Source organism: Penaeus vannamei, chromosome 14 (genome assembly GCF_042767895.1).
Source record: "Penaeus vannamei isolate JL-2024 chromosome 14, ASM4276789v1, whole genome shotgun sequence".
Classification (NCBI taxonomy): domain Eukaryota; kingdom Metazoa; phylum Arthropoda; class Malacostraca; order Decapoda; family Penaeidae; genus Penaeus; species Penaeus vannamei.
Genome location: NC_091562.1, coordinates 2,905,329 through 2,920,385, shown reverse-complemented (window position 1 = coordinate 2,920,385; position 15,057 = coordinate 2,905,329). Strand labels below are relative to the sequence as shown.

Sequence of the window (15,057 nt, the reverse complement as noted above, 5' to 3'; positions counted from 1 at the left end):
TGTTTTCTTCTTCTTCTTCTTCTTCTTCTTGTTCGTCTGCTCTTTTGATGTCGTTCGTTACAATTTTTCTCTTTCTGTGTTGCACTGCTTTTTTTTTCTTCATCCTGTTTTCTTTCCTTTTTTTTTTCTTTTTTTGTGATGTTCAGTTTCTGTTTCTGTGTTTTTTGTTTTTTGTCTTGTTCATTTCTTCCAGCTCCTCTTGTATCTCTTACATTTCCCTATGCTCGTCCTAGTCATCATCATCTATCTACTTCACTTCCTTCTCCTCCTTCTTCTTATTATTATTATTTATTATTTATTCATTTATTCTCCTCCTCCTTCCGCTCCTCCTCCTCCTCCTCCACCTCCTCCCGCTCCTCCTCTTCCTCTTCTTCTTCTTCCTCCTCCTCCTCCTCTTCCTCCTCCTTATAGTCGTAGTCGTCCCCGTCCCCACCCCTCCCCCCCTCCTCCTTTTCCTTTTTTTCTTCCTCCTTTCCTCTTCTCTCTTCTCCTTCTCTCCTCTCTTCTGCGAGTGTAACTTCTTTTTAAAACATCTTTTTAAAAGTGACTGTACTGACGCCTCCATTAACATTACTTAACCATGCGTTTGCGGGTTACAATTCTGAATTATTTCTGCTGCAGCTGCTACTACTACTACTATTATTATCCTTATTCATATCCTCCTCGTCCTCCCCCTCCCCTACCCCCTCCTCCCCCCTTCTTTCTCAGCGATTAAGTGACTTCGCCAGGAAGACGCAAATTCCCCCTCCTTTCCCTCTCCCTCTTCCTCCCTCCCCCTCTCCCTTTCCTTCCCCCTGTCCCTTTCCTTCTCCCTCTCCCTCTCCCTCTCCCTTCCCCTCTCCCGTTTCTTCCCCCTCCCTCTCCCTCCCCCTCTCCCTCTCCTTCCCCCTTCCCCTCTCCCGTTTCTTCCCCTCCCTCTCCCTCTCCCTCTCCCTCTCCTTCCCCCATCCCCTCTCCCTCTCCTTCCCCCGCCCCTCTCCCTCTCCCTCTCCCTCTCCTACCCCCTCTCCTCTCCCTCTTCCTCTTCCCTCCCTCTCTCCCCCTCTCCCTCTACTTCTGCCTCTCCCCCTCCCCCTCTCCCTGTCCTTCCCCCTCCCTTTCCTTTCTCCTAGACGACGAATTTCCGCCTAATGACCGTGACAAACTTTCCCTTTTCCGTTCTCTTACCCCTCCTCCCCCTCCCCCCACTCACAACTCCTCCTCCCTCCTCCCCCTCCCCCTCACACTCGCAACTCCTCCTGTCTTCCCCCGCCCCCCACTCGCAACTCCTCCTCCTTTCCTCCGGTGGACGTGCCCCTATCCCTCCGACTATCCTGTACCCATTTCCGTGCTCCCTTCCCCCCTATTTCCTCTTCGTTCTTTCTACTTTCTCCCTCCTCCTTCCCCTCCCCTTACTTTCCCCAGGCCCTAGCCTTCCCTTTGGTTCAGTCGTTATGTCCTTTCCGCTTCCCCCTCCCCCTCCTCTCTCTCCTCCCTCCCCCCCCCCTCCTCCTCCCCCCAACCCCCTCCTCTCTCCTCCCTCCCCAACCCCATCCTCCCTTCCTTCCTCCTCCCACGTCTCCAACCCCCACCTCCTTCCATCCCTCCTCCCACGTCTCCAACCCCACCTCCTCCTTCCATCCCTCCTCCCACGTCTCCAACCCCCACCTCCTCCTTCCTTCCCTCCTCCCCCCTCCCCAACCCCCTCCTCCTTCCCTCCCCAACCCCCTCCTCCCCCTCCCCAACCTCCTCCCTCCCTCCCTCCCTCCCTCCCTCCCTCCCTCCCTCCCCAACCCCCTCCTCCTTCCCTTCTCCGCGGCCCCCTCCTCCCTCTCTCCTCCCTCCCTCCCCAATCCCCTTCTCCTCCTTCCCTCCCCAACCCCCTCCTCCCAAATCTCTTCTCCGTAAACCCCGCAATTTCGGTAGGATTTCCTCGGGAGGGGAGGGGGGAGGGAGGGGCGGTGGTTGCCGACGTTAACGAATCTGTAGGATCATGTGTTTTATTCTTGCTATTTTTTTCGCTCCTATTCTTGGTAATGCTGATTCTCTCTGTCTCTTTCTCTCTCTCTCTCTCTCTCTCTCTCTCTCTCTCTCTCTCTCTCTCTCTCTCTCTCTCTCTCTCTCTCTCTCTCTCTCCCTCTCCCTCTCTCTCCCTCTCCCTCTCTCTCCCACTCCCACTCCCTCTCTCTCCCTCTCTCCCTCTCTCCCTCCTCTCCCTCCCCCTCCCCCTCCCTACCTCCCTACCTCCCTCCCTCCCTCCCTCCCTACCTCCCTCCCTCCCTCCCTCCCTCCCTCCCTCCCTCCCTCCTCTCCCTCTCTCTCTCTCTCTCCCTCTTTCCCTCTCCCTCTCTCCCTCTCTCCCTCTCTCCCTCCCTCTCCCTCTCCCTCTCCCTCTCTCTCTTTCTCTCTCTCTCTTTCTCTCTCTCCTTCCTACCTTCCTTCTTCCCCTCTTTCCTTTCAGCCTCTCTCTCCTCGCCTTCCAACTCAACTGTCCCTCCTGCTACCTTGATCCCCCGCGGCTTTAAAATGGCAGGTGTAAAAGTTAACGGAGAGAGTGAGCAGGGGGGGGGAGGGTCAGGAAGGAGAAAGGGTGGGGAGAGGAGGCGGAGGAAAGGAAGGAGGAAGAGGGGGAGGGAGAGAGAGAGAGGGAGAGGGTCAGGAAGGAGAAATAGTGGGGAGAAGAGGCGGAGGAAAGAAAGGAGGAAGAGGGGGAGAGAGAGGAGATGGGGAGGGGGAGAGGAGATGGGCCAAGAAGGGGAGGGTCAGGAAGGAGAAAGGGTGGGGAGAGGAGGCGGAGGAAAGAAAGGAGGAAGAGGGGAGGAGAGGGAGAGGGGGCAAGAAGAGGGGGAGGGTCAGGAAGGAGAAAGGGTGGGGAGAGGTGGCGGAGAAGAGGGGAGAGAGAGGGAAAGGGGCCAAGAAAAGTGTGGGAACCTCCGTCGGAAGTTGCAGAGCATGGAGTTTAGGAGGGCAGGAGGGAAGGAGGGAAGGAAGAGGGAGACTTAAGGAGGCCGCTGAGACAAAGAAAATGGAGGGAAAGTCGGTGATTGGAGGAAGTCGGGGGTTAGATAGTAGGGGTTGGAGGAGGAGAAGGAGGAAGAATAGGGAGAGGTGATGGAGGAGGAGGAGAAGGATGGACAGAAGAAAGGAGAGCAGAAAGGAAGGGATGAGGAGGCAACAGAAGATTAGTAGTAGGGTAAAGATTTTAGATCATGAAGAGGTAAAGGAAATGTGTCCTAAGTAAACGTGATGAGAATAGACAGAAATAAACAAAAAATTAGAAGATGGGGAAGAGAGACTACTAGTAGAAGCAGTTGTAGTAGTAGTTGACGGGGAGAAGAGGCAGCAGTAGTAGAAGCAGTAGTAGTAGAAGGAGAGAAGAGGCAGCAGTAGTAGAAGCCGTTGTAGTAGTAGTAGCTGTAGAGAAGAGGCAGCAGTAGTAGAAGCATTTGTAGTAGTAGTAGCTGTAGAGAAGAGGCAGTAGTAGTAGAAGCAGTTGTAGTAGTAGTAGCTGTAGAGAAGAGGCAGCAGTAGTAGAAGCAGTTGTAGTAGTAGTAGTAGTAGACGGGGAACAGCGGCAGCAGTAAAAGCAGTTGTAGTAGTAGTAGCTGTAGAGAAGAGGCAGCAGTAGTAGAAGCAGTAGTAGAAGCATTTGTAGTAGTAGTAGTGGTAGTAGTGGTGGCGGGTGTGCGAGTCACAGAGGATCAGCGCGCGCGGACCCGAGGCGGCAGAAATACGAGGCTCGAGCGTAGAAAAGAGCTGAATAATATATAAATTAAACAGAGCGACCTCGCGAGAGCACGGCAGGAGATGGCCGTCGGGAGGATGATGAATCTTTGACGCTTTCTGACTCGCTGATTTTTGCCGCGAAATGAGGCGATTGGCGGCTGTTGTCACGGCTGGGGGGGTCGCCCGGTACTGCGTGAATAAGGGGTGGATGAGGGGAGGGGGAGGGGAGGTGGGGATAGGAAAGGTGGAAGGGGGAACAAGGGATGGATGGCGGGAGGGGGATGAAGGGAAGGGGGGAGGGGGAGGAGGGAGGTGGAGTTAGGAAAGGGAGGGAGGGAGTTAGGGAGGAGGTGGGAGGGGGAGGTGGAGTTAGGAAAGGGAGGGGAGGGGGAGGGGGAGGAGGGGAGACATAAGACGGAGGGGGGATGGAGATACGAAAGGTGGAAGGGGGAAGTGCAAGTTAGGGAAGAGGGGGAGGTGGAGTTAGAAAGAAAAGGTGGGAGGGGGTGGAGATAGGAAAAGGAGGGAGTGGGAGGAGATATAGAAAGGTGGGAGGAGGAGGAGATTGGAAAGGGAGGGAAGGGAAGGTGGGGATAGGAAAGGGGGGAGGGGAGGAGTTGGAGAGAGGAAAGGATGAGGAGGAGGAAGAAGAGGAGATGGAGAAAGATGTCGTGTAAGAGGTGGGGGAAATAAAAATTTGTCGAATAGGTAGATGAAGCAGAAAGGAAGAAAAGTGGAAAATAGAAATAGCTTTGTGAAGAGCTTGTTCTGCAGACTTCATTTTTGAGAAGTCATAGGTGGATAGGTTGGCGCATATATATATATTTCTTTTTTCCTAAGCAGTAGCTGTGATAGTAAAATGTATTGTTGACACTCCAGTTTAAAAAAATGTTAAACAGAAATAATTGAAAGAAAACCAGTGAGAGAAAGTAACAAAAGGAAAAAATATATAAGGGAAAGAAAACCAGTGAAAGAAAGTAACAAAAAATAAGATTTATAAGGGAAAGAAAACTAGTGAGAGAAAGTAACAAAAAAATATAGGGGAAAGAAAACTAATGATAGAAAGTAACAAAAGAAAAAAAAGTTAAGGGAAAGAAAACCAGTGAGAGAAAGTAACAAAAGAAAAAGATATAAGGGAAAGAAAACTAGAGAAAGAAAGTAAAAGATAGAATATATAAAGGAAAGAAATCTTGTGAAAGAAACAAAAGAAAAAAAAATGTAAGGGAAAGAAAACCAGCGATAGAAAGTCACAAAAGAAAAAAGAAAAAGAAAAAGAAGAAGAAAACAACGATAAGGAGGAGGAGGAGGAGGACGGAGACGAAAATAACGACTTGATCGCCGCCGAAGGAAGTGGAGGCATCAGTCGCTCGCATTAAGTATGCCAGGGAGCGTGTCTCGGGGGCCCCAAGGATACGCGGCGGCGGTGCTTGGGGTGCAAGGGAGCAGAAAGGGACGTCGGGGGGAGGGGATGGGGGAGAAGGGACGTCGGGGAGGGAAGAGGGGTGGGGGGTGAAGGAGGGACGGCAGGATGGGGTGGGGTGGGGGGGTGGCGGGTGAAGGAGGGACGGCAGGATGGGGGTAGGGTGGGGTTTGTGAAGGAGGGACGGCAGGTGGGGGGTGGGGTGGTGGGTGAAGGAGGGACGGCAGGATGGGGGTGGGGTGGGGGTGAAGGAGGGACGGCAGGTGGGTGGGTGGGTGAAGGAGGGACGTCGAGTAGGGGGTAAAAGGACGTCAGGTGGGGGGTGAAGGGACGTCGAGTTGTGGGGGAAGAAGAAGGGAGGGGGTGAAGGGACGTCAAGTCAGGGGGGAGACGGTTAAAGGAACGTCAGATGGGGGTCGAAGGGACATCAAGTGTGTATGTGGGGGGAGAGGAAGGGAGGAGAAGGCGGGTAAATAGACGGTAGGTATGAGGGAGGGGTTGAGGTAAGCTAGGAGGTAAAGGAACGGCAGGTGGGGGTGGGGTGGGGTGGAGAGGAGGCAAGGAGGAGATGGGTGAATGGACGGCAGGTATGGGGGTGTTTGTGGGGGGAGATAGGAGGTAGGAAGAGGTGGGTGAGTACTGCTCGAGGCTCCTTCTCTCCTGTCCTCCTCTTCCATCACCCCCTCCCCTCCCCTCCCCCCTTCCTCCTCCCCCGGTCCCGTCTCGTCAACTGCACTGGTTTGGTGCAGGTACAGGCTTCATTCGATATTTTTTTGTTTTTTCCCTTTGTTTATCTGTTTTCTTTGTTCCCTTCTTCTCTTTTCTTGCTTGTTTTTCTTCCTTCCTTATATGGGAGGGCTAAGAGATTAGGGAGTGATTGCGGTGAAGTCAAAGAAAATAAAGATAAAAATGCTGGTATATATATGTATCTCTCTCTCTCTCTTTCTATATATATATAGGTTTTTTTTATCGATGTTACACTCACTTCCACACAAACACACGGAGACACACATTTTCTCTGTTCATGTATATGTATATAGTAAGAAAATGGGATGTTGACTGCAGATTTTTTTTCCACTGGAGAACAACCCTCGTCGCCTCGTTCGTTTTTCTTTCGTTTTCCTGTCCAGCGGATGTTCAAGTTTGACCGATTATCGAAAGCAGAAATTCATTCCCTGTCGCCAGTGCTGCGGAGAATTTAATTTTAAGCGCCACGATGCCCGGGATTGCAAATTGGTCCAACGATTTTCTTCTCCGCTCAAGGGAGTTGCAAGGAGACGCCCCCTGGACCCTGTCTTGATGCAGTGCGCCAAAATTAATATGCAGCGCTCAAGTGTCTCCTGGTTGATGCTTTAAACTCTTTAATATCTTGCGCTGTAGGTTAGCCTGCAACACATACACGCACGCAGATACGTACACTCACTCTCCCGGCTCAGAGGCACATAGACGCGCGCGGGCACACACACACACACACGCAAAACACACACACACACACACACACACACACGCGTGCGCGCGCCCACACACGCACACGCAAACAAACACACACAAACACACACAAACACACACACACACACACACGCGCACACACACACACACACACACACACACACACACACACACACACACACACACACACACACACACACACACACGCACACACACACACACACACACACACACACACACACACACACACACACACACACGCACACACAAGAAATATTTTTCTTCGTTTGTGCTCCGAGACAGTATTGTAATGTGACAAAAAAACTAATTAAGCTGCCTTTTGTTTAAAGGATTCTCTATGTAAAGATGGATTAAGCGTTGTTGTTGTGAAACGTTTTAGAAATGTGTGCGTTTACTTTCGCTCTTAACCGTCGATTTGGAATATATTTTATTTGTTTTCTCTTATTTCCATTTACCATTTCTCTTTGGCAATGTTCCGAAATGCCTTTTATTTCTCTCCATCCACCGACTTCGAAATGTCTTATATTTTTTCTCCATCTACAGCCTTCGTAATGCCTTTTATTTCTCTCCATCCACCAACTTCGAGATGTCTTATATTTTTTCTCCATCTACAGCCTTCGTAATGCCTTTTATTTATCTCCATCTACAGTCTTCGTAATGCCTTTTATTTCTCTCCATCTACAGCCTTCGTAATGCCTTTTATTTCTCTCCATCTACAGCCTTCGTAATGCCTTTTATTTCTCTCCATCTACAGCCTTCGTAATGCCTTTTATTTCTCTCCATCTACAGTCTTCGTAATGCCTTTTATTTCTCTCCATCTACAGCCTTCGTAATGCCTTTTATTTCTCTCCATCTACAGCCTTCGTAATGCCTTTTATTTCTCTCCATCTACGGTATTCGGAATGCATTCTATGTCTCCCCACGCGCCGTTTGTGGAAGCGAAAGCACCAAACCCTAAGGATTACGCAATCCCCCCCCCCCTCCTCCCGTAACCCCTCATTCATACCCGGTCGAGCCGCCCTTCCTGCAGAGGCGTCCGTACAAGGGGCACCTGGGAGCTTACCTGGCGTGGGTGTCCAGGTAGGGGACGTCGCGGGGGTAATGAGGTGGTGCAAGAGGCAGGTGAGGGGGGGATGGCGGGGGTGCTCGGGCGTGCGCGGGGCTCCTGTGGGCGTGCGGGAGGTGCGGGCGCGTGTATTGCGGGTCGTGCGGGCGTGGGGTTGGTGGGGGGAAACTCTTTTCGTTTCTTCTTGGTGTTTACTTCTTTTTTTCTCTCTTTTTGTTTTTTATTTTAATTTGGTTTACTTTATCCCGTGGTTTTCCTGTTCACTCTTCTTCTTATCCTCTCTCTGCCTTTTCCTCTTCCTTCGCTCTCTTGTCTCTCTCACTATCTCTCTCCCTTCCTCTATCTCTCTCTCCCTCCCTCCCACCCCCTCTCCTTCCCTCCCTCCCTCCCTCCCTCACCCTCCCCCCCCTCTCTCTCTCTCTCTCTCTCTCTTCCTCTCTCCCTCTCCCTCTCCCTCTCCCTCTCTCTCCCTCCCCCCTCTCTCTTTCTCTCTCCCTCCCTCTCCCTCCCCCTCCCCTTCCCTCCCTCTCCCTCTCCCTCTCCCACTCTCCCTCTCCCTCTCTGTCTCTCTCTCTCTCTCTCTCTCTCTCTCTCTCTCTCTCTCTCTCTCTCTCTCTCTCTTTTTCTCTCTCTCTCTCTCTCTCTCTCCCTCTCCCTCTGTCTTTCCCTTTCTCTCTCGTTCTCTCTCTTTCACTTTCTCTCTCGCTCTTCTTATTTATCTCTATCTCAGTGGAAGATGTCGTAAAGGCACGACGTAAGCTTCCATTTCCTGCAGGCAACCCCATTTTCGTATGTGAGTAAGGGGACTTTTCCAGTGAGTTTCCGTAAGTATTTTCTGTCTCTCCCTCGTGGTCTCAGTAATAGTCGTGTCGTCTTGGGAAGTGTTTCTTTTTCTTTCTTTCAAGAAAAGTGGTTATGGCTTCCACAAATCGGGGATGGTTCTTCGTAGTGTTTTCACGATGATGGTATGGGATTATTTTGTATATGTTGACGTTACTGAAGTTGTCAGTAAATGGATTATAACGGAAATTGATCCTGTTTTTAGTAGTTATGGTCCCGGTTTCAGCACTTATGGTCTCGTTTTTAGCAGTTATGGCCCTCTTTTAGCACTTACGGCCCCGTTTTCAGCAGCAATGGTCCCATTTTAGCACTTACGGTCCCGTTTTCAGCATTTAAAATAGCTATGTTTGTCGATGGATTCTCTTGGCGCCGCGGGCCATGATCTCGTCGATGGTTGTTATAAATTTCCTGTTCCTCATTCCAGCGCGGGAGGACGGCTATCCGCGGGCAGGACCTTGTGCTCATTAAGTCTAATTAGCATAAAAGTGTTCCACCTGCCTCGTGTGTGGACGAATGCAGGCGCCGCCCCTGGAGTTCTCGTTTGTTGTCGGGATTTACGGAATCGCGGGAGGGATTTTTCAAGGGCGTTTGTGAGGTTTTGGTTGGTGGAGGGAGGGGTTGCGGAAAGGAGATGGGAGAGGGAGGAAGGTTGAGGTGTAGTTCTCTTCTCTTCTTTTTCTTTCTTTCTTTCTGTCTGTCTCTGTCTCGTCTCTCTGTCTCGCATCTCTGTCTCTTTCTCTCTCTCTCTCTCTCTCTCTCTCTCTCTCTCTCTCTCTCTCTCTCTCTCTCTCTCTCTCTCTCTCTCTCTCTCTCTCTCTCTCTCTCTCTCTCTCACTCACACTGTTTATTTTATTGTCTATATTTGGATCTCTTTCTCTCTATGCCTGCCTGTGATTATATGAATAGTTTTCTATTTCACACCTAGACCATTACCTGTGTGTTGCTTCCGTTAACCAGCTGTTGAAAGGTGATAACGTCGAGTTCCCAGTCCCCATTTTTTCCCCCATTTCCCGGTTCCCACACCCCCAGTAACCCAGTGCCGGAACCCGCTCGTCGAGGCAGCGTTATGAGCCTCCGCCGAGTGAGAAACGGAGGCCCCCTTTGTTTTTGTTTATTGACGTCTCTTGACCTAGATTTATTAATATGAATGACTCGGTTATGGGGCGCGCACTCGCGTCGGCTCAGGGGTGATGAATGCTGCTACGGTTCTCGGCTAACGGGTGTGAAATTCGGCTTTTAATTAACCGAAGGGAAAGGGAGGGGGCTTGATTTCGGCGGGGTTGGGTCGGGTTGGGTTGGGACGGGTTTGGTGAGGGTCCGTTGAATTTGGGTTGGGTTGGTTGGTTGTGTCGCGTCGGTCGGGTTTGTTTTGGGGTCGGTTTCTGTCGGGTGGGGGTGGGGGGTTAGGATATGCTGGGTTCGAGTTTTGGGTTAGATGAAGTTCCTCCGTTTGTCATTTCTCGCTCCCTTACTCATCCTGTTTTTTTTTTTTTTTTCCCTTCCTACGTCCGTTCCTTTCCCCCATTCATTCATTCTCGTTCCTCATTTTCTTTCGCCTGGGTATCTTCTTCCATTACATCACCCCCCCCCCCACCGCCACCCATCACCCCATCCTCTTCATGTCTTTCCTTCACATTATATTCCTCTTTCTCCTCATAATTATCTATGTCCGGAACGTCTTTCTCTCGTTTCAGACCTACCTGTCCCTCCTCCTCGTGTCCACTTCCTTCGCTTCCTCTCCTCGCCTTCCTGTTCCTCTTCCTCTTCCTATCCTCTTCTTCCTATTCCTCTTCCTCTCCTCGTCTTCCTATTCCTCTTCCTCTTCCTCTTCTTCCTATTCCTCGTCCTCTCTCCTTTCTTACTACTATTTATCATTTTCTTCCTCGTCGTCGTCCTTCTCCTCCTCCGACATTCGTTTATCTATTAGCATAAGTTGTTTACAATGGCCGTGTCTAACACCAGGTGTCCATTTTATTGTTTTTTTTTTTCGTACAGTTTCCTCCCTTGCTGTTCATTTTTTTCCCTTTCTGTTTATTTATGACTAGTTCTTTGCCTTATGGCGACGTGTTCTCTTTCCCCATGGCGACGGCGCACGAGCAATAAAAGAACAGGTTGTGGACAGGAGAGCTCGACATGGGCGAAGCAAGATTAACGAGCTTACAGATGTTAGGCCCCTGGAAGGCATGGGCGGCTGGCCACCTTCGCGACGGATGGGGGGTGGGGGTGGGGGGAAGAAGTGGGGTCAGTGGAGGGACGGGAGAGAGGGGGAGGGAGGGAGGAAGAAGGGGGGTCAGTGGGGGGACGGGAGAGAGGGGATGGGGGAGGGAGGAGAAGTGGGGTCTGTGGGGGGACGGGAGGGAGGGGAAGGGGAAGGACGGAGGGGGAGGGGGAAGGGTCTCTTTAAACAGCTGACTGAAAGGAGGGTCTTGCCGGTGCGAAAACAGGTGTAGAAGGGGGGGGGGCGCCGGTGCGTCTTCCGCTATAGGTGTTTTTTCCTTTTTATTTTGTTTCTTCGTTTGTTTGTTTTTAGATTGTCGGTTTTCCTCTTTTCTTACGCTCGTTGCTCTCATTTTTTCGTCGTATTTTCTTCTGTTTTAGCTCTCTTCTTTTAATTATCTTCTTCTCCTCCCTACCTTCACCTTGTCTTTCCTCCTCCTCCTTCCGTCTCCCCCTTCTTCCTTTCTGCCGTCTCCTTCCTCTTCCTCCTCCCCTGCTTCCTTCCCCTTCCGCCTTATCCATCCTCCTACCCTCCTTCCTGGACATCACCCTCCCTATAGCCCACCACCTACCAACCCCCTCCCCCTTCCCCACCTCTTCTCTTTTTCCCCTCTCCCATTCCTCCTCCTTCCCTCTCCCATTACTCCTTGCGTTCCTCCTTCCCTTCTCCCATTCCTTCTTCCCCTCTCCCATTCCTCCTTCCTCCCATTCCTCCTTGCGTTCCTCCTTTCCCTCTCCCATTCCTTCTTGCGTTCCTCCCCCTCTCCCATTCCTCCTTGCGTTCCTCCTCCCCCTCTCCCATTCCTCCTTTCCATTCATTCTCCTTCCCCTCCCATTCCTCCTTCCCCTCTCCCATTCCTCCTTCCCCTTTCCCATTCTTCCTTGCGTTCCTCCTTCCCCTCTCCCATTCCTCCTTCCCCTCTCCCCATTCCTCCTTCCCCTTTCCCATTCCTCCTTCCCCTCTCCCATTCCTCCTTCCCTCTCCCATTCCTCCTTCCCCTCTCCCATTCCTCCTTCCCCTCTCCCATTCCTCCTTCCCCTCTCCCATTCCTCCTTCCCCTCTCCCATTCCTCCTTCCCCTCACCCATTCCTTCTTCCCCTCTCCCATTCTTCCTTGCGTTCCTCCTTCCCCTCTCCCATTCCTCCTTCGCCGTCCCTTGACACCCAAGATACGCGCCCACTCCAGCTGTCGACAGGAATGCGATGGGTGTCGTTTGTCAAGGCAGGCCGCCTGGTCGTTAAGTAAGAGGCGGAAAGTAATTGCTGTGGATTTAATTTATTTTTTTATTATTGTTTATATTCTTGGCCGGATTAAGCTCGTCGCGTCACACTGTGTAATTACTTTTCCGTGTTTTTAATTTTATCAGCTGCGTTTTTTTTTTTTTTTTTTTTTGAGGGGGTTATCGTGGTGATGGTGTTGGTACAGTTGTGTTTGTTATGCTTTTTTATGTTACTGTTGTTTCTTTTAATGGGATGGACGTTGTGTCATCACCATATTTATCATCATCACCCTTGGTCTCTCTTGCCACTTTTATCATCACCATTGCTCTTGCCTCTATCATCACCATTGCTCTTTTCACAATCTTTATCATTGCTCTTTTCACTATCTTTATCATTGCTCTTGCCTCTATCATCACCATTGCTCTTGCCTCTATCATCACCATTGCTCACAATCATCACAATTGCTCTTTCCTCTATCATCACCATTGCTCACAATCATCACCATTGCTCGCTCTTGCATCTATCATCACCATTGCTCTTGCTTCTATCATCACCATTGCTCGCTCTTGCCTCTATCATCACCATTGCTCACAATCATCACCATTGCTCACAATCATCACCATTGCTCGCTCTTGCCTCTATCATCACCATTGCTCACAATCATCACCATTGCTCACAATCATCACCATTGCTCGCTCTTGCCTCTATCATCACCACTGCTCTTGCCACCATCTTTATCATCATATTTTCGCTCGAGGGGATGTGTAATGAATGAAGGCGAGCACGTGGAGAGAAAAACTTATGGAAGTGACGCGAGGACTTATTACGGGCCATCAAAGTTTAATGAGAAACATGAAACATCATTTTAATGGGAGGGGGGAGGGAGGAAGGGAGAGAGGGGGGGAATTGAGGGAAGAGGGGAGAGGGGAAGGGGGGAGTCCGTTTGTTTTTCTTCCTCTAAAATGATGCATTGGAGATGTTGGGGAGGAGGGAGGGAGGGAGGAGGGAGAGGGGAGGGGGAAGGAGGGGAGAGGGGAAGGGGGGGAGGGAGGGAGGTTTTTCTTGTCCTAAGATGATGCGTTGGAGATGTGACATTTTTTTTATGGCGAGGTATGGTTGTGTTGTGTGTATGTATGTATGTGTATGTATGTATGTATGCATATCTCCTCCAATCTTAATCCTTTATAGGCGAGATATGTTTGTGTTATGTGTATGTGTGTATGTATGTAGGCATATCTCCTCCAATCTTAACCCTTTATTGGCGACGTATGCTTGTTTTATGTGTATGTATGTATATATCTATGTACGTATGTATGTATGTATGTATGTATGGTTGTGGGCATATCTCCTCCAATCTTAACCCATTATTGGCGAGGTATGTTTGTTTTATGTGTATGTACGTATGTATCTATGTACGTATGTATGTATGCATGTATGTACGTAGGCATATCTCCTCCAATCTTAACCCATTATTGACGACGTATGTTTGTTTTATGTGTATGTATGTATATATGTGCGTACGTATGTATGTATGTATGTATGTATGTACGTATGCACATCTCCTCCAATCTTCACCCTTTCCCCCCTTCGTTCCCGAGGCCCCTCACGACGCCCATGTAACGCTGCCTCCCCTCCGGCACGCCCCATCCCTCACGAGATAACAGAAGCCCCCATGTAGATCGCCGATAATCCCCGAGTGGAAGCCCCGTGTGGAAGCCCCGAGTGGAAGCCCCGAGTGGAAGCCCCGTGTGGAAGCCCCGAATGGAAGCCCCCGAGTGGAAGCCCCCGTGTGGAAGCCCCGTGTGGAAGCCCCCGAGTTGAAGCCCCGTGTGGAAGCCCCGAGTGGAAGCCCCGTGTGGAAGCCCCGTGTGGAAGCCCCGAGTGGAAGCCCCGTGTGGAAGCCCCGTGTGGAGGCCCCGTATGGAAGCCCCGTGTGGAAGCCCCGAGTGGAAGCCCCGTATGGAAGCCCCGTGTGGAAGTCCCGTATGGAAGCCCCGAGTGGAAGCCCCGAGTAGAAGCCCCGAGTGGAAGCCCCCGTGTGGAAGCCCCGTGTGGAAGCCCCGAGTTGGAAGCCCCGAGTGGAAGCCCCGTGTGGATGAAGACGTTTCGCGGCGGAAGTTCAGCGGCGCCGGAACCCCTTTCCTGGGCGACTCGGCAGATTAAGATCCGACGGGCTGACAGCTCTCCCGGGTGGCTTCTTGACCTTAGATTCGGGATTAGCCTTTGACCCCAGAGGGAGGGTGAGGGGGGTCGGGGGGGAGAGGGAGAGTGGGGTACGGGGGGAGGGGAGAGGGGGAGGGGGAGGAGGAGAGGGGGGGATGGAGGGGAAACGGGGGTTCAGATTGGTATCTTTTTGGGGAGTTAAGATTTTTGGGGGGATTTTTTTTTTCGATTCAGATGAGGAGGCGAATGTAGAGTGTCATTTTTTTTTTTTTTTTTTTTCGTTTTTTTTTTCTTCTTCGTTTTTTTGGTTCGTTTTCCGTCTTTTCCTTCAATGCTGATCTTTGGTTCCGGATTTTTATTGCTACTTTTTTATCGTTTTTGGCCACATTTAGTTATTCCTACCGTTTCCTCTCCTCTTATCTCGCTCTATCAAGGATGCGATTAAACTAACGAGATAATATTTGCTCTCTAATACCATTAGTCATGCGTATATTTTAATATCTCTCTCTCTCTCTCTCTCTCTCTCTCTCTCTCTCTCTCTCTCTCTCTCTCTCTCTCTCTCTCTCTCTCTCTCTCTCTCACGTTATTGTCTTCATTTTTCTCGACCTACCCCCTTCCCCCCCGTTACGCCTCCCCTCCCTCCCTCTCCACCCTCCCCCTCCCTCTCCCCACGCCCCCCCGCGGAGACGGCCAGAAAAGACCGAATTGTTTGTACAGTGAACAACTGTTCTTTTTTTTCTCTATTTCTTTTCTTCTCTTCATCTGTGTTTTAGGTTTAGAATTACGCAGAATAATAATATTTTTTTGGAATTCAGAAAGTGCACATTACGGTAATGAAGGTGAAAGACAATGGCGCTGGCTGGCAATGCGATGGGGCCTCCGTGCTGTTTGTTTGTGTGCTTGTTTGTTTGTCATGGTTGGCATTGTTTTTTTTTTGAGAGGGGGGCGGGGGGTA

The 15,057-nt window shown here is 50.6% G+C and overlaps 1 protein-coding gene and 1 long non-coding RNA gene across 12 annotated transcripts in view; both read left to right on the top strand.

The window, feature by feature from the left end:
- Positions 1-15,057, top strand: part of RhoGAP1A (Rho GTPase activating protein at 1A) — a 281,456-nt gene that overhangs the window by 29,011 nt on the left and 237,388 nt on the right. The gene's annotated exons all lie outside the window — the stretch shown is intronic.
- The window catches only part of LOC138864003 (uncharacterized), a 222,585-nt gene continuing 215,976 nt past the window's right edge, over positions 8,449-15,057 (top strand). The window contains exon 1 of the long non-coding RNA XR_011399042.1: positions 8,449-8,626. This is a non-coding gene — a long non-coding RNA (uncharacterized lncRNA). The remainder of the gene's footprint in view (positions 8,627-15,057) is intronic.